This window comes from Adiantum capillus-veneris, chromosome 10, assembly GCF_014529385.1.
Source record: "Adiantum capillus-veneris isolate H3 chromosome 10, ASM1452938v2, whole genome shotgun sequence".
NCBI classification, from domain to species: Eukaryota; Viridiplantae; Streptophyta; class Polypodiopsida; order Polypodiales; family Pteridaceae; genus Adiantum; species Adiantum capillus-veneris.
In genome coordinates this window covers 118,919,126-118,943,754 of record NC_140940.1, presented here as the reverse complement: position 1 = coordinate 118,943,754, position 24,629 = coordinate 118,919,126, and the positions used below count along the sequence as shown (strand labels likewise).

Here is a 24,629-nt window from a genome sequence, read left to right as displayed (position 1 = left end):
GAAAGTTATAGAAGATCTTTTGTTTAGAGGCACATACATTTTCAAATTTTGAAAGAATCAAGTCAAGGCAAATGGTAATATCTTTGGTAATGTTAGTAAAAATACTATTCGAGTCATCAGATATACATCTAAACTTATGCTTCTGTAACTTATAGGTGGAAAAAAGTACATGAAGTTTGGTGTTTTGAATAAAATACCCTATACTTCCAAAATGTTTTGAAATATTATAGGTGACCTCATAATCGGAAGTATTAAGTGGTGTGAATTCCCAGAAATCCTAGAGTGAGCTACATTCCAAGCCAAGTTTTTGCATATAAGAGTGGGACAATTGGAGTTTTTATCAAGTCCAACAATAAACCAGTTATGTGAAAGTTTTTGAAAATCGTCTACTAGTTGTGGTGTGATCCAAGAGCTATTAGTAGACAACCATTGAAAAGGAATATGTGAGATCTTTTGAAAGAAGCATTTTTCAACCAATTTAACTAAGTCCAGTAGGACTTTCTTCTCCAGTCGGAGAGTACTGACAAGGTTTGTTAAACAGCTAAGTAAAGCAGTTACAGCAAGATATAAGTTTTTAGGAAAAGTGGGTATGTGATTAGGTTCCTTAGCAAGGATTTTCCAGATGGTGGTATTTTCAATGAGATCCAGATTACAAGTGCAGACATGTAAGCCATAAGTATCAAAATCTTTGTAGTATGGGATAGAATTATCACAAACAAAATCAGGCATAGCGTCGTGTCGTAAGAAATCATTGTTGTAGACCACATTCTTAATAGTTTGTTGATATTTCCAACCGATAAGAACATTATCAAAAGTTCTCATGGTTTACAAACAATACGTCAAAACATTCACAAAAAAGGTGTTTTAGGGTGTATCCAATCCAGAAGTACATTTTGAAACAGACAATGTTTGTAAATATACTTTTTTCCATATGTCTTTTTGTGAGAGACAATCTTTCACAAGGGCCAACAGCAATCTGCACAATCATAAGTGATCATAAGTCAAGAAGGTGCTTGATAGGGGTATTCCTACCTCATCCCCTAGTGAAGCTACAAGATTTTCCTCTAGTAAAATTAGAGGAGGAGCTGGGTGTCAGGAATGAAGTGAAAGAATTGGGGGTGGCAAGAGATTTGGGTCTTTTCAGTGAGGGGGAATCATCATCATCACTACAAGGCTTGAGAAGACTGGTGATAATCTTAACACCCTTTTAATTTGCATAGGTAGTTAAATAAGTCACTGGTTCATTGGCTTTCAATTCTTTGAGGATATATAGCATAAGCCCATTAAATGTTGAAAGAAATTTGAGTAATAACAAATTGTTTGGCCTGGCCACCTAGCCAAGAGCAGATGAGAGACATATAAAAGTCCACAGGTTTTTTTTTTTAAGAGCTGGTCCAAATGATTGAGAGATAAAACACATAGCATGGGTCAAACCACATAATGCTGGATTCCCATGAAGCTTTAGGGTCAAGAAATTGACAAGCACATCCAACATAAGATCAAAAAACATTCCAAATGGATTCTGTGTAGAAATCAAGATTACTTTTAGCAAACTCCATGTTCCCTTTTGTTCGTATGTATAGACATGTACTAGAGGAGCACTTGGAGTGGTCTATCAGGTTGAGGTTGAAGGGGGCTTTAATGAGTTCTCCTTTCTCCAAGAACTAGCCACCTTTCAAAATTTTGAGTCTACAATCCTCAATAGTGATGCCGGGAGGTTAGCCCCCAAGTTTCGCTAAGAATAGGTGCCAAAAGTTAGGTAGAACCCAAAGCTAATGGTCCACACCAGATGATTCAATTTCAATCTGTCTAATTGTTACCATATACATGTGGTAGTGATGTGTGTGAACACACTAGGACTGCCGGGGCATTTTTTCCCTCTTTAGGAGGTTTTTTCCCCCGTGCATTGTATATACTCCCATCACTCTAGGGCTATCGATCTTTCCATTGCACACTAAGTAACACACTCTCTATTGTGTGCCTTGAGCTTCCTTCGTCTTCTCCAAGCTGTGTGTGTTTCTCTGCAACCCTAATTCCAACAATTGGTATCAGAGCAGGTCAAGTCCTCCCGAGCTTAGTCGCCAGCTGCTCCAGTACACACCTGCTCACTTTCTCCGATTTCAGTGAGCTTTGGCGAGCGTTCGCAAGCCGACAAATATTTTGGGACAGCTCTAAGAGCTTGGTCTGCTCAGAATTTTGATTTGGGCTCATTTCGGCCTCCGTTTCCACTACAGGCAGTACTGCACAGGCTATTTCGTCATTTTGTGCAAAATTTCTGTCAGTGCCGTTTTCTGCATAACAGGTGCCTTATAGTCTTCTACGGTTTTTGCTATATAGAACAGGTTGTTCCCGCTCCGTTTCTCCTATTTTCGGGCAGTTTTCACATCAGGTGCAGCATTTACCATGGCTGACAACAACAACACAAATGTGTTCAAGATGTTTGCTGCTGAGGACAGGTTGGATGGGGACAACTACCCTATGTGGGCTTATATGATGCAACATGTTCTTGTGTCAAAGGGTGTCTGGAACATTGTGCAGGGCATTGATGTACGTCCTGGTTCTGAGGATGTAGGCGATGTTGAGGATGTTGCAGGTCTTGCTGCAAGGATTGCAGGTCTTGCTGCAAGGATTGCAGCTGTTAGAGTTGTTTTGCCTACGGCAGAACAAGCTCGTTGGGATGTTAAGGATGCGTAGGCTCATGCATTGATTGCGTTGTCTGTGAAGCGCACCATTGTTCCTCACATCCGTTCAGCAAAATCTGCAAAACATGCTTGGGATATTCTAGCAGGTCTTTATGCAAGCCGCAATGAGGCTAAAATTTTTGCTGCGTAAAGAGCTGGAGTCGGAGATTATGCATGAGGAAGATGATATGGACACTTTCCTTGCTAGTGTCAAGGATATCAATGAGCAGCTTATTTCTGCAGGTGAAGTCATTTCAAACAGTTCCCTTGTGCAGACTCTTCTTGATGCCTTACTAGATTCCTACCAGACTTTTGCTAGTACTTGGAGACTGATGACCCAAGGAAATCCTGAAGTTGTCAAGTTTGATGCATTATGCACATTGCTGTTGCAAGAGTCACTTTCTAGAAAAAACAGGACTAGGCAGCGTGCACTTGAACAGGCTTTTATTGCTTCTCAAAGAAAGGGTGGTAACAGTAATGCAGCCACTTCTTATGGTTCTACTGCGAGTGGAAAAAATTTTGTTCCTAATGCTTCTGCTGGTAGCACTTCGTCTGGAAATTTTGGTGATAAGGGCAAAAAGAAGATGCTTTGCCATTATTGTAAAGCCAATGATCACTTGATCAAGTCGTGTCCTAAGTTGAAGGCCAAAGAGGCTAAGAAGAAAGAGGGTGGTTCCACTGCAAATGCTGGTTCCACTACAAATGCAGCCATTGTTGAGTCTTCTGTGAAAGGAGACTGTGTTGCTGATGTTGATGTAGAATGGGCTTTTAGCGCAGAGTGCACTTACAATCCTGCTGTCCATGATGCATGCTTGTCAGTTGCTACAGATTCACATGTGTGTTATTTCGACAGTGGTGCTACAAAGCACATTACCTCACATCGTGAATTGTTTACCTCTCTCGAGTCTGTCCCTCATGGGAATTCAGTCACTTGTGCCAACAACGCCTCTTATCCAGTTCAGGGAGTTGGAAAGATTGTGCTTACTGCTGCTAATGGCAGTTCTTTCACACTTGTTGATGCACTTTATGTACCTGGGATCAAGAAGAATCTCTTGTCTGTATCCGCACTTGCTAGACTTGGACTTGTAGTCAAATTTGTGGATGACAGATGTACAATTCATGATCTCACTTTTGGTGATGAAATTGTTGCATCTGGGCTTTTGTGCCGTGGGCTGTATAAGCTCACTTTGTATGACAAGTGTAGACAAAATTTTGCAAATTCTGTTGCAGATTCAAGGGCTATTTCAGATGCAAAACTTTGGCATGCACGTTTTGGTCCTCTGAATTTTGCCAGTTTGCTACGTTTGCAGAAATCTGATATGGTTGCTTCTTTGCCACCTCTTGAAGCACCTATCAAACATGTTTGTGAAGGCTGTATTTTGGGTAAGATGCAGCGTTCTAAATTTCCAAAGGATGGTTCAGTTCAGGCCACATGTAGGTTGCAGCTTGTGCATAGTGATGTTTCTGGGCCCATGCAAACTCCGTCCTTGGGCAATTACCTGTACTTCGTGAATTTCATAGATGATTACTCCAGGCATGCATGGGTATTTCCGCTTAAAGCAAAGTTCGAAGTCTTTATGTGCTTCAAATAATTTTTGGCTATGGCTGAAAATGTCTCGAAATGTACTATGGGCACCCTCCGTTCTGATCGAGGGGGGGAGTATATGTCTCATGAATTTAATGCATTTCTGGCTAGTCGTGGGATAAAACACCAATGTACAGTGCCTTATACACCTCAGCAAAATGGTGTTGCTGAGAGGAAAAACAGGTCACTGACGGAAATGGCACGATGTATGGTCAAAAGTCAAGCTGTGCCGCATTCTTTTTGGCTTGAGGCCATTATGTGTGCCACTTATGTACATAACAGGTGTCCTACGAAAGCTTTGCAGTCTATTACTCTATATGAAGCATGGCATGATAGAAAGCCTTCTATTGAGCACATGCGTGTTTTTGGCTGTTTGGCATATGCTTTGGTGCCACAAGTGCAGCGTAGAAAATTGGATGATAAGGCTTTCAAATGTATTTTTGTTGGTTATAGTGCTGAAAGCAAAGGTTATAGGTTGTATCATCCGCAAACAAAACGTATTCTAGTTTCTCGGGATGTAGTGTTTGTGGAAGATTCTGTTCAGCCCTTGCTGTCATGTACTAGAGACAGTAATGTAAGCTCACAGGACATTTATGACACTTTGTTGCCTCTTTTCAGTGGTGGAAATACGAATGTAAGTTCCAATGAGGCAAATGTACAGCCTATGGGGGTTTCTGAAAATGTTTTAGATCAGCCTATTACTGATGCAGATGTACATGATGTACTTGATGAGGAAAGGGTTGAAAATGAGCAGGCTAGAGGTATGCCAAAATGGCTGGTGCACACTTTGCGTGACAGTAAATTGGATGCACCTTTGTCTAGTCGTACTCGTTCAGGCTCTCTCCATGCATCTTATGCATCAGATTGTTATGCTTTGGCTGTGTCTAGCTTACATGATGTTGAGGAGCCGCTGTCTTTTGATGAAGCACAAAATTCAGAAAATTGGATGGCTGCCATGCAATGAGAATATGATGCACTTATAGAAAATGACACATGGACTTTATGTGATTTGCCTCCTGGCAAAAAGGCCATTGGTACGAAGTGGGTTTACAAGTTGAAACGCAAGCCGGATGGTGAGATCGATCGCCATAAGGCTCGACTTGTTGCAAAGGGTTATGCACAGCAAAAAGGCATAGATTATGAAGAGACTTTTGCTCCCACTTGTCGTATGACTACTATGCGTTTTCTATGTGCATTGGCAGCTCATTTTGGTTGGGATGTACATCAATCAGACATTGTTACTGCTTTCTTAAATGGTGACATATTTGAGGAAGTTTATGTAACGCAGCCTCGCGGTTTTGTCATAAAAGGACAAGAGGACAAAGTGTGCAAATGTAACAAGGCTTTGTATGGGTTGAAGCAATCTCCTCGTGCTTGGTATGAGAAAGCTGACACTCATTTGGTCAAACAAGGCTTTCGTAACAGTCCAACAGAAAGCACATTCTATGGAAAGCGTGAGGATGATGTACTTCTCATTGTGGTTCTTTATGTTGATGATTTGCTGATCACTGGACCAAATGAGAGACATATTGCTGAATTTAAGGCTGATTTGAATGCTACTTTCAAGATGAAAGATTTGGGGCTGTTGCATCATTATTTGGGTATACAGTTTAAGCAGTGTGATGGTGGTATTGCCTTGTGTCAGAAAAGTTACATAGAGACATTGCTATGTAAGTTTGGACTTGAGGATTGCAAACCTATTGCCACTCCCATGGAAACAGGTTTGAATTTGAGTCTACATGATGCTGGTGATCCTGCTAATGTCACTCTTTACCAAACTGTTGTTGGGTGCCTCATTTATGTATGCAACACGAGGCTGGATATTCAATTTGCAATCTCACAAGTCAGCAGATTTATGCATAGCCCAGGGTCTAAGCATTGGCAGGCTGTCAAGAGGATTTTCCGCTACCTTAGTGGCACTTTACATCTTGGCTTGTTTTATCCCAAGGGGGGATCATTGCCACCAGACTTACATGCTTTTTTGGACTCAGATTCGGCTGGTTGTTTTGACACGCGAGTGTCCACAAGTGGTTTTTGTTTCATGCTTAGCAATTCATGTATATCATGGTTGAGCAAGAAGCAACCTACTGTGGCCACTTCGAGTTGTGAGGCTGAGTACAGGGCAATCTTCACAGCTACGGTTGAGTGTGTATGACTCAGACGCCTTATGGCTGATTTGGGTGTTGGACACGACACTGCCAACACTATCTACACTGACAATCAGAGCGCATTGGCAGTTGCGAGGAACCCAGTTTTTCATGCTCGCACAAAGCACATTGAGGTGCATTACCACCATGTTAGGGAGAGGCTCTCAGTAGGAGAGATCAGCTTGGCTTATGTGCCAACACAGGACAACCTTGCAGATCTTTTCACAAAGGCATTGTCTCGTGAGAAGCTTGAAGCTTTCCACAAAGCTTTGGGCTTACTCCCATTTGTGGACTGATCCTGTCCTCAGGGCATGGCATTTCCCTTTACTCATGTGCCAGCTCTCGTTCACCGCATCACTCCAGGGGGGATTTGTTACCATATACATGTGGTAGTGATGTGTGTGAACACACTAGGACCGCCGGGGCATTTTTTCCCTCTTTAGGAGGTTTTTTCCCCCGTGCATTGTATATACGCCCATCACTCTAGGGCTATCGATCTTTCCATTGCACACTAAGTAACACACTCTCTATTGTGTGCCTTGAGCTTCCTTCGTCTTCTCCAATCTGTGTGGGTTTCTCTGCAACCCTAATTCCAACACTAACGGGAACATAAGGAGAAACCTTGGATACCTTGGGTACCATTTCTAAAAGGTTAGAGTCACTTAAGGAGCAAAGATTGTTTTGGAATTGCTTGACAGCCTCAAGTGCTACACTATCTCTGCAAAATATTCCATCAGTTTGAGGAATAGAAGGGGGAGTAGGGGCACTGATAAAAGATGGATTGAACCCACACAATTTTTTAAAAAAGTTACATAATTATGCTTCAGAAGAAGAAAATAAGGCAAGTTCTTGCTGATATTGTATAGACAGTATAGGAAGTTGGGCTATGTATTGCGAAATCATATTCACCCCATCTTTGGAGTCCTTGTCCAAGGTAGCCAAAATCTTGACCCAGTCATTAAAGGACAGCATGTGTAAGTAGAAAGCTTTTTGTCAGAAGATAAAGCGGAGTCATAAATTAATTGAGAAGCATCCAAGCTGCCAATACATCTAAGGACAAGAGACGTAGCCACAGAGAGGGGCTCAGAAGATAGTTACAGGCCTTGCAAGAGAGCAAGGGTCTGCGATAGACAAACTTAGTTAGTAAGCCATGGATTATTTGTTCTAGTAAGTAACACAATGTTTGGCCCGTCTAGCCAAAAAAGGTCTAGTTCTAACAACTAGGGCATTTTTAGGATACTGGTCCTTTAGGTCAAATCTAATTTGTTCTAAAATCCTTGTATGTTTCTCCGGGTTGTGGTTTACCCTCATGCGATTTGTCAACTTAAAATGTTTGTGATCCTGAAAGAAAGTATATATAAGATTAGTCCTGTAGTTTGGGCCTGCAATCCTTAAACCGACAAGGCCAGAGACCATGAAAGCCATGAGCACGACACAAAAATCTTAGCCTATCTAGGACCACCTAACACCAGCCAACCAACCAAGGATTTAAAGGTAGTGGATCCAAACATAAAACCAAGATTCAAGAAAGTCTCTAAAGCCAACGTCCCATTTTTTTCAAAAAAGCAATGAAAAAAAACTTATGTATAGGACGTGTGTGTAGCTGTTTTAACTTATATAAAAAGACAGAAATGAACTTTTACATTCAAAAGATAGTTGGCTTCAGAGAAAAGGCAAAAATTAGTACAAAAACAACTCATTCTTAGAATTATCTTTGTACATGGCATATGAGAATGAAGACACATTCTAGTATACAATGTAGTGATCCAATACAGAATTACTTCCCAAGTGCTAAGAGCAAGTGTACTATTTGACAGACAATAGCTTCAAGCCAAAAAAATCCAAGAAAGGATAGAGTCCTCACGTGCATCCATCCAAACAAGACAATAGATATGTTAGTCTTGGATGTGTTTTACAGGTGTCAATGGACTGTATTAGTTGTTATCCATGTCGATCTTACAACTTTTAAGAAAAAACTTAACACCACTGTCCAAAATTTTCATGTATTTTAGTCTTTTGGTTTTAGTTACCCAAAAGATTTGAAAAGAAGTACTTATAAGTATGGTATTTGTATATCCCCATTTTTTTAATTTTTGATAGCATATATACCATTTTGAACAAACAAGGCCACCATCCCTCCTAAACCAAGAGTCTTAATCCCCATAACATTTCTTAGATCAGACTTTCAATACCAAAAATACTTTGCCAGTTTTGTCAGGCTCCACATTCTCTAGCTGTTTTAAGTATCTTGAAGCCATAACGTATCCAAAACAACAGCTACAGATACCTCTCAACGAGAAAATATTCTATTTAAAAGTAACAAATCTTGGCAGTGTTATTATACCAATTCAGATTTCTCATGCCCATTCAGGATTCAACTTACCTCAGTTTGCATGCTAAATGAGAGAAGAACCCATTGAATGCGCCAAGGTCAAGAACTTATTTGTAGCTTGTCTAAAAAAGAAACAACACATTTAGTTTACAGTTTTGTCAATGTCATGCTATATAAGCCAAAGCACGAGACCATTAGCGAGTATAACAATCCCAAATGATGGCATAAGGGAAGAGAAAATTCCATTACACCATGCAGTGATATGCAAATTTTCCACGCGTTGATATACAAAGTAAAAAAGCCACATCTTTAGGCTGCGCATGGCCGACCAGAAAAACTTCAGTATCAGTTACCAAAAGATCCTAAATTATTAATGTTCAATTACTGCAAATCAAGCACCACTGTATGGGTTCAACCATAATGATTTTAGGGTACACTACAAGTTATCAAAAGCCCTTTGTTATAAGGAGCCAACATCCTATCGTAAAAACCCCAAAAATCAAACAGTAATCAACATGATCAAAAAAAAAAAACCCATCAATATTTATCTCCAGTTTCATCAGAAAGAACGGGTCTCCCATACAAAAGTGTTTCACCATCCCTCCCATAAACTATTAGTTTATGCACAGTATTCAGTTACGATAGAGTTCCCAACAAGAAAACCAAATTGAGCCAGGCAATACCTGTGCGGCAGTAATCAAGAAGTTTTTATGTAGTATGTGCAACATCATCAATCAAGGTACCCTCGTCAAGGAGAATACCAACCCGTGATGGTAGTTCAACGACTTCCATAGCTGCATAATGTTAAAGCCCTCACTCCTTGCTTTGAAATACTCACACAAAGAAAGAAACACCCATAGACTAAGTGAGGGGCCAAAGCACCCTCATCTTATATGGCGCATCTAGCTTTCTCAAAGGTGAGAAAACACCCCACGATCAGTTACTCAGTGGCTACGATCTCCCAAGCTGCCTCTATGGCCACTCCTGCTTGCATACGAAGAGTTGAGAGGGAGAGAGAGCAAGTGTATAGCCTACTGCATGTTGTAGTATAATAGAGAGAACCAGCAGGCGTGAGGCTTAGGGTAATGAAAGCCATGATCCTTACAAAATCTCCTAAGGGGTGGGTACCCATGAGGTATTAGAAGGAGGAGGGCTACCCCCTATTTTTACAAAAAGAACACACCGACTATTTGATAGTTTAGGTTTTCAAATTAGGAATCATACACAAGGTAAATAGTGATCGTGTGTATGAAAAACGAAATTTCTCTCCTCCTCTTGACCTTTGCCAGCTTGGATTCACTCATGCCACTTTGAATTCGTGCATGCTGCCTTGGGCTCACTTACCCTCTACCTCGATTTTGCTCGTATCCAACATTGACCTTGGATTTGTTTTCCTTCGTCCCTCGCCTTGGATTTACATCAATGCCCTTGTCGATTACCTTGATGATCGTGATTAGGGAACCAGTATCTCTCTCTCTCTCTCTCTCTCTCTCTCTCTCTCTCTCTCTCTCTCTCTCTCTCTCTCTCTCTCTCTCTCTCTCTCTTATAGCCACTATGCTCCTAAAGATGAGGTTCTTGGAGGAGAGGATGGAGAAACACACACACACACACATAGAGTATACCTTACAACTATTTGAAGGTTTTTACACAAAATTCCTCTAGAATTTGTGGCGTTTTAACTTTCAAGTTAGGATCTAGATGTGAATCTCAAAATTGTAACTGGGATTGCACTAAACTTGGGCGTTTTTTTTACCTTCAAGTTAAGATTTTAGCTAAATCTCAAAATTCATAGGAAGGAATACACTAAACCTAAGTTTTCTTTGAGCATTCACGTACAATACAATACTAATCTCAATAATTTATAGGTAGGATTACATTAAACCTAATTTTACCAACCCACCATATCAGAAAATTTGTGGCAACATACAATACAATTTACGCCAACTTTACCATGCTTCAATGTTTTTTCCCTAAACTTTCAAACTAGGATTTAAAGGTGAATTTCAAAATTTTGTACCTGGGAATACATAGAACCTACGTTTTCTTCAAGCAATTAGATATCCACTCAGATACACAATGCTTTGTGCTTGGAAACTTGGAAAACATGCATATGAAAAATTTTAGACGCATCTATTTCTACTATCTATACTACATATAATGGAGCTTAAAATTCTGGAGGAAGAGAGGGTCTCTGTCATAAAATCTAGTATCTTACCAACCCAAATGATTTTCTCATATTAAACTGATCAGTCAATGTGGGAAAATAAATGGAAACAAGGGTTAGAATATAGACATGTGCTTATGGATCTATCTTAGAACGAGGCCAAGGTTAAAGGGTCTAAATGAGAGATGGTATGTCAAAGAGAAATGCTAGCTAATGGAGCTTAAAGACCTTAGGGTTAGCTTCATAAAGACCTCCAGAAGTAAGTGTTAAAAGTCCTTCAACCGTAGGCAAGCTAGGGATGTGCTTGAGGTGGGAACCCAGCCCAAGCTTGAGGTGCTTGTCGCGCTTGCTAACTAAGGTGCTTGTGTGCTTGTTGACTAAGGTGTTTGAGGTGCTTGTCATGCTTGCTGACTAAGATGCTTGAGGTGCTTTATGTGCTAATGACTAAGGTGCTAAGGTGCTCCATGACTAAGGTGCTTGAGGGACTCTGTTAACCCTCACGGCTCACGGACACCCATCACCTACGATGGACGCGTATTATGTATTTGGTAGAGTCAGGTACCGGGCTTGTCGGTCCAATAGGGAAAGGTAGAGTGATCGTCGATGAGAGGCGCACTTTAACTTGGACATTCAAGGGATTAGTTGGCTAAGCATGGGCGCCCAAGTGTGAATGGGGTGAGCTCCTATAAAAGCCAACTAAACCTAATTTTTACTCATTCTCTCATTTGTGCAATTGAAGAGTGCTCTTGCTCCATCTCCATCTTCTTCTTCTTCACCTCCTTGTGTGTGTGTGTGTGAGAGAGAGAGAGAGAGGGAGAGTGTGTGTGCGATCGAGCATTACGAAGGCACGACGGCGGCGAAGCGGTTGAGCGCGGCACGACTGCAGCTTCTTCTTCATCGCGGCGAGGAATCCACCACGAAGGCGAGCGTAGAGCGGTGAGTGACACACCCTTTGTTTTCTTGAGCATGCTAGTTTAGGCTTGTTGTGTGCTTGGAGCCGTTTGTGGCTCGCATACGGTGTATTGGCAAGTCCCTTGCTTCGACAGTGCGGCAAGGAGCGCACATTTTTGGCGCCGTTGCCGGGGATATGCCCTACACTAAGCTCGGTTAGCACTTTACGCTTCCTTGTGGTGCAATTTCTATCATAGGAGAGGCAGGGAAGGAGTGTGTGGAAGGTTTCTGTTTTTTGCGTTTTCTGCATTTGCTGTCAAGTTTCAATTTCTGCTATTGTCTGCGTTTTTTCAATTTCTGCAATTTTCTGCATTTCTGCGTTTTTTCAATTTTCTACTATTTCTGCGTTTTTTCTGCATTTTCTGCAATTTCTGCGTTTTTTCTGCATTTTCTGCAATTTCTGCATTTCTGCATTTCTGCGTTTTTTTCAATTTCTGTATTTTCTGCATCAACAAAAAAAAAATAATTAAAAAAAATTTTGGAAAAAAAAAGTTTTTTGAGAAAAAAATAATAATTAATTTTGAAAAAAATTGAAGGAAAAAAATTCGGAAATTAAAAACGCGAGCGAGTGGGCGGCGATATTTTTCGAAAATAAAAAACGTGACTCTTAAAACGGACGGGTTGGTTTGTATAAAAGATAGATCGGGATCGGGATCATTTTCCCAAGCCCAAGCCCAAGCCCAAAAAACGTGACTCTTAAAACGGACGGGTTGGTTTGTATAAGAGATAGATCGGGATCGGGATCATATTCCCAAGCCCAAGCCCAGGCCTCAGGCCTCGGTCTTATGATATGTACTAGACTCACTCTTATATATATACCCTACTCCCTCAAGAGAGAATGAGAGCATGTGGGAGGACGGGTTGGTTTGTATAAGAGATAGATCGGGATCGGGATCATTTTCCCAAGCCCAAGCCCAAGCCCAAGCCCAAGCCCAAGCCCAAGCCCAAGCCCAAGCCCAAGCCCAGGCCTCAGGCCTCGGTCTTATGATATGTACTAGACTCACTCTTATATATATACCCTACTCCCTCAAGAGAGAATGAGAGCATGTGGGACAAGTCCTCCACTCTCCTCCTTTCTCTTCCCACTTGCACCCTTAGACTTTCTAGTTTGGGCTTAGTTCCCTACTGGAAATTGACAGTTTTAGGGATTCCGAGGGCATAGAGTGACCAAACGGAGGGCTGTAAAGCACGGCACGACCCTCTGACCGATACGCTCGTTTCGAGCTATCACACGGCCCATTCCACGACACGCTCTAAAAAATCTAGCAAAAAAACAAACAAAAAACACGCTAAAAACTAGTCACAAGGCCTCCTAGAGCAGCTTTTTGACACCTTAGGGTATCAAAAGCACATGCACTTACGCTCTGGGCGGGTGCTAGAACACGAGCATATTGAGGGTGCCTCTGTTCATACGGACACCCATTACCCATCCACGATAAGCTCTAGACCCTCAGCGGGGACACAAGGTAGCACCACCCAAGACCCTAAAATAGCCGCTAGTGACTCCTCCTCCGACTCAGAAATCATGGAAGCATACCCTACCCAAAACACTGAGAGAGAAGGCCATGCACCTCCCGAAGCTCCGCAGCCTAGTACTAGTATGTTTAGCCGTTTCATGGAAACATTAGGTAGAGCTACTCGCTCGGAACCTGATGCAAATGAAGCACACGAAGGGGTGGGGAAGTGGACTCTCCTTTCACATCGCACGTGGACCCCACACCCCCAAAGAGTGTCCATGTGGATATCCTACCAACTTCTTACCAAGAAGGCCCTGTTGAGCTGCCTCCTTCAGAAGTTCCCTCTAGAGTACCGTTGGTGACAAGTAAAACCACGGGGAGCAACATTGCTTCTACCTCACAAGAAACCATTAACACGTCGACTCTAGAAGGATTGTTCATTAATGATCATTGGACATATGACCTCCACACTGAGGTGTTGACGGATCTACACTCTGGCCACGCCTACCATGTAGGATGGATAGAGATTGTACAATCCACCTCTAGTGCCACGAGCATCGAAGATCAACAGAAAATGATCTGTAATGTTATCCATGGCATTATTCAATCAGAAAGGCAAAACCGAGGGGTAAATATACTCTCAACTGGCCCCATGAGATTTTTGGATACGAGCAAGGCTCAACAGCCTACTCTATCACAAATGGAGACTCCTCTAATGAGCCCCATGGACCCATCTTACGTCATTTCACCTGGGGTCTCTATGCAATCTGAGCCTCCGAGCGACAACTTTAGCTTCCCTAACTTGGCTCAACCCTCTATCAAGGAAAACACAGTGCTCACTCCAGGGATAAGCCTAACAGAGAATGTACCGATGACATCTACGGTTAGCGCAGTGCCACTACCTAGTGTTGTAGTACCTAATATGGGGCCTCGACCATATGTGCCTTTAGCCCCTTATGCACACATGGCCCCCACACCTCCAATTGTACCACTTGCTTATGCTCCTCGAGTGCCGCTCCCTAGCTCTTATCCGAGTGGACCTATGCCCGGTTATGTTCCATATCCTGCATCATCTACACATATGCCAAGACCAGCACCCGTTCCTCTCCCACATATGATTCCAAGAGTACCTCCACCGGCCCTACCTCCTCACATAGGTGACTTGGCAGCGTTTGCTCAAACCATAGGTCGATCTATCGCGGAAAATATGCATCATGCATCTGATAGAGAGCCTAGAAGTAAGGCAGTACAAATTGCCAAACTCACGCAAAAATTCAATGGGGACGAAGATGCTAGGAAACACATTGAAGTGTTTGAACAAGTATGTGATTCCTTAGGGGAACGCAACGAACTACATAAGTGCAATGCCTTAAGCTTGACATTAAGTGGGAAGGCTGGAGATTGGTATAGGACCCTAAGGGTGGACGAGAAAAGAATCTACCCTACCCTTCGAAGGTTGTTTCTAAAGGAGTACATACGAGAAGGTGTGCTTTGGGGTGTAGCATCTCAGCTACAGAAGGCCGAACGTAAGGAAGGAGAGTCAGTAAGGGACTGCATTAGTCATCTAAAGCACTTAAACTCTCGCTGCCCTGTAAATGAGCGCTTCAACAATAACCAACTGCTTGATCGATTCATTCGAGGGTTGAGGAATGAAGGAATCTATAATGGACTAGTGATTAGAGGTATCACAACCTGGGAAGATGTCACTGTCAATGCAATCCAATTAGAGGACAACTTGATGATAGCAGGCATGAGGGTGTCTACTGAAACGAGATCCACTAGCTCACAAGCCATTGAGTATGAACCCATGACTGCAAAGCCCATTGCCAATGAGCCAAAGGTATTTGAGACATTCTTGACAGACCTCACCAAGGCAATCCAAGAGTCTCTTAAGGATAATCGACCCCCTCAAAATAGTCACATGTATCCAAGAAGGGAGCAACAATGGTGTTCCATTTGCTTAGGTCCACATAGCACTAGTGAGTGCCCTACGTTTAGAGTAAAATTTAATGGAACTTGCAACGCATGTGGTAGGTATGGTCACCAAGCTAAGGATTGTTTAATGATCAAACGTATGATGGCAAATAGACCACCTGTAGCCTGGACGGATGCGCCTCGAGCTCCTGTATTGATGCCTACTCCACCTGTTGAGCAACTACCGCAACACATGGTCCCTAGATCTCAAAATGTTGTACAAGCTACACCGTTACCACCTCCTGTGCTAGGACCGCAGCCCCCGCATCCAAGAGTCGCCCCTATGAACCAAGTGGGTTGCGAGCCATCTAATGCTTATGCAGATGGCTGTGAGGAGGAAATAGACACTAGTATTGCCTACGGACTTGATACATTGGAAGAATGTCCTATATACTACATGGAAGATTGTTGGGGACAAGTCAAGCCGGTTTATCAAGCTGCTGCTCTCGCATCCAGAGGTCAAAATATCAACACCCAGGCTAGGAGGCCACCTCTTCAATGCTACGAGTGTGGTGGACCACATCGAGTAGCGGACCTATTAGGCTGCAAAAGAATGCTGCACAGATGCAAATGAATCAAGGGAGCACGTCTGTAATGCCAATACTCACATGTAATCGTTGTGGCATAGATCACTTGATTGCCCAATGCCCCTATAACCCAAATGCGCCTAAAATCACACCCCTGAATTTGGTCGAAATTGCTAGTGTGACATCGCCAATACCACCCGTCGCACCCGCTTATGCGATTACACGGTCCATGCTTCAAGGGCCAGGACATATCCTCAAAGAGAGAGATACCGCGTCAGTTATCCAAGCAAAGAAAAAGAAGACACGAAGGAAGAAGTCGCAGAATACGGAAAATTCAAAGCCAAGTTCCAAAACAAACATAGGAACAGGAGATGACCCCGTGTATATGAATGACCTCGAGGATGATTCAGATTCAGTTGAGACAATGGAGACTAGAACCAATACCACAAAGGGAAAGACCGACAAAGAAAACCGTAACATGGAACCAAATGAAAACCGAATGAGAGAAAACCATAAAGAGCCTCTGAAAACACCACAAGTGTTTCCAAATCCAATCCAAGACCCCCAAGATAAACCGCAGGGGCAAAAAGGGAAGAATCGTAAAAAGAAGATTGGGACGTACCCAAACCCAGTAGACGAGATTGAGCAGGTGAAACATCTAAGAGGTTTAGTGGAGGAGACTCAAAGGAAACTAGAACCAGAACCCATGCATGTCAAAATTCATGACACAGTGTTTCCCACGCAAGTTCATCCACCCCACATGAACCATAGACCGTTAGCCATATCTAGTATCATCCAAGAAGGGAGTGAGGACGGGACATCAGAAAGTGAGCATACACCCTTCTTGTTGGAAAGGATGTTTAACGAAGGAATACCTGATCCCATTGAGGAATATGAGATTCCATCCTCACCAGTTCCTAGTCAAGGACCTACACCCTGCAAAACCCCAATGAATGTTGCCAAACTAGTGGACTTCATGTCTTCTGAGGTCCGAACCACGATCATAGCAAAGCTGTATGGAGATCCTGAGTTATTCCTTGCACTTCGAGCATTCCTTAACGGAGAGCTACGAACGGGATTACCGCAGTTTGCGCAACCAAATAGGCCTGACTCGATTATGATTGATGAGGAAAATCATGTGCAATCACTTGACTTAGATGGACACGAGTCTGTGATCGAGGTACCCATTAACGAATTAGGGCAGTATTTTGAAGGCGACGAGTCTAATGCGACCCTACCCATCACTACCAAGGGATTAACTATAAAGGGAATTCTTGATGGTGGTGCGGGAGTTAGCATCGTTACAAAAGATTGTTGGGAATCCATGGGAAAACCCCGCCTCAGTGTTACTAACATTGTGGTAAAGATGGCAAATGGTACCATAGCCAAACCTATGGGGATGCTCAAGGATCTTAAGATCAAAGTTCTAGGACACAAGGTACGACATACGTTCATTGTAATGGATTTCTCTAAACACCTTATGTCATATGAAATGATTTTAGGACGACCATTCATGAGGGAAGCACAAATGGTTCACGATTGGTCTAAAAATCATGTCTATTTGCAATTCCAAGACTCTGTCCTTAGAGTGGATTTGGTGACTGGTAAGGTACACCCCTTAGGGAGTAAAACCATTATTGATCATCGCTCTGACACCACAGTTCACTCGGCCCCACTACAATATTGTTACACTTGTAAGAAGGATACAGACATTGGCCAAGATTCTCCTTATATGGATATCTTACCTGGGATGACTGAGTCGGACAATGTAGATTGGGTCCACCTAGCATCAACCATAGACACTTGGGGAAATAGGGGGACGACCTGGGTAACACCTGAGGGGGATGAAATGCCTATACCCTTAAATATGCTACAAGCAATGCATATCGCTTCCGACAAGACTCATCCTAATGTAACGAAGAAAACATACAAGTGGGTCCCTAAAGCTTCTTTAGTGACCATAGCTAGTGCTAAAAAACAGAAGCCTTGTAAGAAACGTATCACTCGCTCCAAGAAATGTAAAGAAACGTTGCGTTGGATTCCTAAACGACTATTGGAAGCCCAAGGATACTATCAAGGAAATGATCAAATCTGGGTGCCCAAACGTAAAGTGTGCTCTTACCTATCACCTGACCCAAGTGAGCCCAATCCCGTAGTTCCAAAACGAATCAATGATCGTGGAAAGAAAAAAATCACAGAATGCTACACACCCGCTCCCGAGCTAGTTTGGGTACCAAAGAAAGAACGATTTGTTCCACCTAGCTCAGGAAGGGGGGAGTCCCATGAAGATTCTAGCTCCTCCTGTAATACATCCATAGAGGTAAAAGCTTCTACACAGCCTCCATCTATAGTAGTGGACCTCCATGAAGCTACAAAAGAATCCACACCTCCCAGTGTTCAAGAATCGCCTAATGAACCACTTCAAGTTCGATCCTGGGAGAGTACCTTACCACCCTTGCAGCTTGACAAGGCACCTAGGGTAATAGAAAACTACTGGCAAAAATCCTCACCTATTACCAACTGGAACAATTGGTTTCAAAGGGTGGCAAGCTCATTTCAAACGGTATGATCTACCCAAGGAAGGGGGGAGTGTTTGCTGACAGTCATCATTCATTTGTTTCCCTCTCAACCTTTTTCCCTGACCTCTCAATCACCAATCTTAGGGAATGTACATATAAAGCTTTATACTCACAAAAAAAACAAAAAAAAAGAGCAAGAGCAATTAGCAAACGAGTATGCACATTAAAGTCAAAACATTGACTCAGACCTACACATGTCACATCTGGTACAGTGAAACAGAAACCTATGCCATAAAACACCTTTGATCCTCATCACTTGAATGATGGAGGGTAGGTAAGATTAGTACGATAGGAGTGTTTCTGTTTTAGAGTTGAGTGATTAGCAAAGATCTCTTTTCCCACTGATGTGCCTCCTAGAGGTATTGTTTGTATTTCATAGTGTGTACAGGAGCGTGTTGCTGTGGTTAGGATTTGGACCTTCATGGAACCTTCAAATCAAGCGCGACCATCAACACAAACAGGTGTTTCTTGTCCATTAGCATTGCCGTTATCTTTTTGCATCTATGTTTGTCTGCCTTGATTGTGATTGGTAGCATAATATTCAGCGCATTGGCTTAGTATCAAACATTTAATTCAATGTAATGTTTTGTCATAATCACTTGTCTAGGTTTAAAAATCAAGCAGTCCGACTAAGCTAGTTTGACCAAGCTAGGTATTAGAAATCTTCTCTTAATACCATGGGGAATGCCTTCCTAATAAACAATGGTTACTTAGGTTCTTAATCCGATTTAGGCAGCATTGTATGAAATGTACTAGGGCTTTCTAGTGGGCTTAACCCTATTGACCTTTAGCTTAAGTATTATAAAGGGAGTTTACTAATGTGATGAGCCTGGGGAATGTAACAGTGTTATATGACCTCCCAAAGTTACAAAATTAAAATGCTGAAAATGAACAAGCAAAAAATCAAAGTGCCACAATGTAAAATTTTAAGCTGGAAGAGAAATCTCAGCTTGATTTGGTACTTCACTCACATGTATCGCCTATGGTACTTGAGCCCTAGAGGTTCCCAGTGTGGGCGCTTTTCCTTGAAAAGCAAAAAACCCAAGGCATACAAAATAAGCACACACATCATAATTGAATCACTGTGAAAAGACCTTGGGGGGTCAAAGAAAAAGTAATCAGCCAGGCGATGATTTCATGAGAAATTCCTTTTATGGTAGCTTAACTACAAGGTTTTCTAGATATAGCCTCTAGTCAGCCCTCGAACATGAATACTTGGCTCTCGCGATTAAACAACTTAATTGACCACTGAAAATTAAGAAGCTTATCCATGGTATTAATATTCGATCTCTAGTGCCTTTCGACCGTCAAATTAGCGACCCCAGACTTGTTTAATTTTTTGCCTTTACATCTGTTTATGCATTTGATTACATTGCAATTTAATGTTCATTGCTAACAAATTGTTTGAAATTCTTTGACCAATCAATTTGTCTACCTAAAACTGCATATGCTTTTTAAGAGAATGCAATTACTGTGCCAATGTTGTTTGATTTTGCAGTGACTGAAGAAGGCTAAGGACATTCATCTCAAATGCTCTTCCACCTCGACGAACCAGCTTCAACTCAATAGCTTCCGAGGACGGAATCTACATCAGGAAGGGGGGCATGTTAACCCTCACGGCTCACGGACACCCATCACCTACGATGGACGCGTATTATGTATTTGGTAGAGTCAGGTACCGGGCTTGTCGGTCCAATAGGGAAAGGTAGAGTGATCGTCGATGAGAGGCGCACTTTAACTTGGACATTCAAGGGATTAGTTGGCTAAGCATGGGCGCCCAAGTGTGAATGGGGTGAGCTCCTATAAAAGCCAACTAAACCTAATTTTTACTCATTCTCTCATTTGTGCAATTGAAGAGTGCTCTTGCTCCATCTCCATCTTCTTCTTCTTCACCTCCTTGTGTGTGTGTGTGTGAGAGAGAGAGAGAGGGAGAGTGTGTGTGCGATCGAGCATTACGAAGGCACGACGGCGGCGAAGCGGTTGAGCGCGGCACGACTGCAGCTTCTTCTTCATCGCGGCGAGGAATCCACCACGAAGGCGAGCGTAGAGCGGTGAGTGACACACCCTTTGTTTTCTTGAGCTTGCTAGCTTAGGCTTGTTGTGTGCTTGGAGCCGTTTGTGGCTCGCATACGGTGTATTGGCAAGTCCCTTGCTTCGACAGTGCGGCAAGGAGCGCACAGACTCAAGGTGTTCCAAAAGTCAACAAGTATCCCTATTGATGGGGGGGCGAGCCCTCATTGTAGGGGCATGAGAGAGAACACACACACCCTCACACAAGGCAAGCCTAGTCTAAAGACGCAACAAGGAAACATGTCAAATTCCTTTCCATGTTGCCCTCATGGTGTGCCTAAAGCCTATTGGTTGGCCTCTCAAAGGGTCCAATGATAAGCTAGCTAATTAAATTAATTGTGTATGCATTTATCAAGTCCTCTCTCTCAAAGGGGAAAGGGGGACACTTTTCCCAAGGCTATCATGATTGCCCGATATGCACTTTGCATGTGATTGGCTAAGCTTGTACGGGTCCAATCAATCTGAAGCTTGAGCTACAATGAGGGGTCGACCAAGGAATCTAGGGGCTTGCTTGCAGGGTATATTCTCCTCTCTCTCTCTCTCTCTCTCTCTCTCTCTCTCTCTCTCTCTCTCTCTCTCTCTCTCATTGTGTGAAGTGCAAAGTGCAAGAGCTCCTTCTCCTTCTCCAAGCTTGTTGAGAAGTTGAGAGCCTACACCAACACTCTTGGCTATGGAATGCAAATCCAACCAAGAGCCATGCTCCAATGCTTAATCTTGCCATCTTCTTCATCATCATTATTATGTTATTATGGGATGCTATGCAAGAGGAGTGATGATAAGTGAGGAACTATCTTTTTCTCGTATGTTACTTCTTCTTCCTCTTCCCTACCCTCATTCCTCGCTAGCTCTCTCCACCTTTGAAGGCATTTGAGGCCTTGGGACTGAGGCCGGGGGATGGTTAATGCTTTTACAAAGTTTATGTTATGATCATGTGCATGAATATTTCCACCTTCATTGCATCACCTAGGTCACAAAGGAACACAAAGATTGTATTGTACCAAGTCTCTCTTTATGGGAGAATCTATAATACAAAAGCCTATTGGAGGGGGGACCGCCAGCTCCACATAAATCCAATCCTCAAGTTCTCTAATTCTCTCTCTTGCAAAAGTATTTTTCATGTCAAGTTATTTAAGTATAATGGTCATGCTGCTATCGCTAATTAAGTTCACCCTCTATGTTCTCAAAGTAGTCTCATAAAAATGCTCACTCTAGTTCTCTTAATTCCGCTAATCTCAAAGTTCATAGGTTATTTCCATTACATCCTCCATGTGTCATCTCCTGCAGTGCTGGATAAACTTCACCTTGGTCTATACTTTTGATGTTTCAACTCCAATCTAATTCCATCACATAAATACACCTGGATGAACTCAACACTCAATGTTCTCAGTTGAATATTGCAGGGTAATTTGCAGCAACTTCCCTCGTGTGCACGCACGTTTTTATCATGTGTGTGCTTGAGAGAGAGAGAGAGAGAGAGAGAGAGAGAGAGAGAGAGAGAGAGAGAGAGAGAGAGAGAGACTCATTGCTACATGTGTGTGTGAGTGTGAGTATGTGTGAGTATGTGTGTGTGTGTGTGTGTGTGTGTGTGTGTGTGTGTGAGAGAGAGAGAGAGACAGAGTCATTGCTACATGTGTGTGTGAGTGTGAGTGTGAGTATGTGTGAGTATGTGTGTGTGTGTGTGTGTGTGTGTGTGTGTGTGTGTGTGTGTGTGTGTGTGTGTGTGTGTGTGTGTGTGTGAGAGAGAGAGAGAGAGAGAGAGAATGAAACCCAACTACATCCTATGTACACATCGGCTTCTAGAGGCTAGAGGGCTTGTACAGACATGTAGCATCACCTCCCTTTGCATCATTGTCCCTGTAGTTCCCACATCCTATCTCATTAAAGGCATCACATGGAAGTTGTGTGATGTAAACGTGCATTGAAATTTACACTGCCTTTAAATTTGTGTTGCCATTCTTAAGCCATTTTCATTTCAAGCCTATGCAACACCATGTAGGTGGCGGCCGGGTGCACCTATGTGTGTGTGTGTGTGTGTGTGTGTGTGTGTGTGTGTGTGTGTGTGAGAGAGAGAGAGAGAGAGAGAGAGAGACAAATCACTTTTGGTAATATGGAAAAGGAGGAGGGTAGAGCTTCAAACATGGAGCGTTTTCTACTTCTCAACATAGTTTGTGATATCGTCTTCACAACCATTATACTCATTTTGCAGCACAACGTATCCTAGGCTCGCCCTACTCTTGACTCGATACTTTGCAACTCCCTCTCTTGCAAAGCCTGTAACACCTACAGAAAGTGGCCCAATAGCTTCCCTTGCACATCCTATCAGATTTTTTATCATTCCTCCGAAACAAAGATTGTCAAGCAGATGGCAAAGACAAAGCAAAAGATCAAGGTCATCTCGAAGATTATTGCCAGTTCTCCCAAATGCACATGCCTCAGTGGTAGCCAAGGGCTTCGCATCGATACTAGGGACTACAACCACCATCTCCCTTTCATGGTGTTGCCTCATATGGGCTTGCTCTTTGTGTTGTACCATTATGGGAGAGTGTGAGCATTACTGGCTTAATTAGCACAGGGACTCATGGAAGCCCCTTTAAAGGAAGAGGTGAAGTGTTCTATGATTATGATGGCATTGGCTTGAGACTAGTTGTGCATGTAATAGAATCAAAGGGCTATGCCAATATTCTTGATCTTATAGAGGTAGATGAAGAGCTTAATTCTGCTAAAGTGTCATTGGGAGTTTTGGGAGTATTTCCACGATACAACAATGAACCGTTCATAGTGCAAATCATCATTTTGGTATTTCTTTCAAGTGACATTCCATATTAATAGCTTTTAGCTTTTGAAGTGCTTTATACTACATGTAGAGGAAACTAGTGACAAAAGCGTCTGCCTTCGATTTCTGGGTGCATAGTCTTAGTCGTTCTTCTTGTATACTTTTTTTGGTGTATGAGGGGAGCGGTTGGGTGTGCCCTACCCGACTTTGAAAACAAAACAAAAACAAAAATCATAACATTTAGCCCTTTTGCCCATGTCATGAAATCATGAAATTTTTTAATGTTGTGTGTGATACAATTTCAATCCTTGATTTCTTTATGTCCTTCCGAAGTTGGTTTCATTCTGCTTACTAGGTCACATTGCTATTGGAACCAATGTTCAAACGATCCATTACCTATCTTGATGGATCATCTAACATTGACAAATCTTGATCTCAAGATAGAGAGAGAGAGAGAGAGAGAGAGAGAATTATCATCTTCTTGGAGTGAGTACAAGGACTACAATACACCATCTCCACATATGTGCATACGCACAATCACAAACCTATGAATATGGGAGTGGGGGGGGGGGGTACCCAATGGCCACTCTTTTCTTAGCCGCAGTAACAGGCTGGTTACACACTAGTTGCATAATGAAGAGGCTTCTTTGTGTGAGAGAGAAATAGAAAGTGACACTTGTATTTTAAAGCATGTTCTATCACAATAAATATTATGTTTTCTGAAAAAATTATAACAATGAGCTATTAACACAAGACTCAATGCCCCTCATTAGAGAGAGGTACACAAATGTCAACATCTTCTCACAAGGACTAAAAGAAATAATAATAAAAGTTTTTTTGATTAGCTTGCCATGTGGTACTAATATGCAAGAAGTATCCATTGGTCCAAAGATGCACCCAAAACCCAACCTTTTACGAGCTTGGCCCTTCACCTTATTGGCCAGGAAGGCCATAGCGGAGTGGTAGAGAAAATATGCATTTCTTATTTACACTTCTTACCATCCCCAATGGTCACCATCACATTAACTTCGAATGAGAAAAAATGAGAAATGACTTGAAAGTGTGTGTGTGTGTGTGTGTGTACGTGCATCTCTCTCTCTCTCTCTCTCTCTCTCTCTCTCTCTCTCCATTAAAGTGCTTGGGAAAAATTATTTTTCTAGACATACAAAATTCCTTTTCTTGAATTTGCCAAGAGGAAGTTTTGGTAAATTAGATTTATTTTACAAGTTTTTACACTAGTTTTTCCTATTTTGGGACTGAATTTCTCCTTTTCCCCTTGCTCTCGATCGACATTTTTGAAATTGAAAATGGCACGATATTAAGCTAAGACACATTTTTCCCGAACACAGACAATAAACATGTCAAATGTGTTCTAGCAATTATTGCAGA

At 42.3% G+C, this 24,629-nt stretch overlaps 1 pseudogene; it reads left to right on the top strand.

The window, feature by feature from the left end:
• Window positions 1-22,604: 22,604 nt before the first annotated feature.
• On the top strand, window positions 22,605-23,293 carry LOC147449533 (L-gulonolactone oxidase 3-like; annotated as a pseudogene).
• Window positions 23,294-24,629: the final 1,336 nt, after the last annotated feature.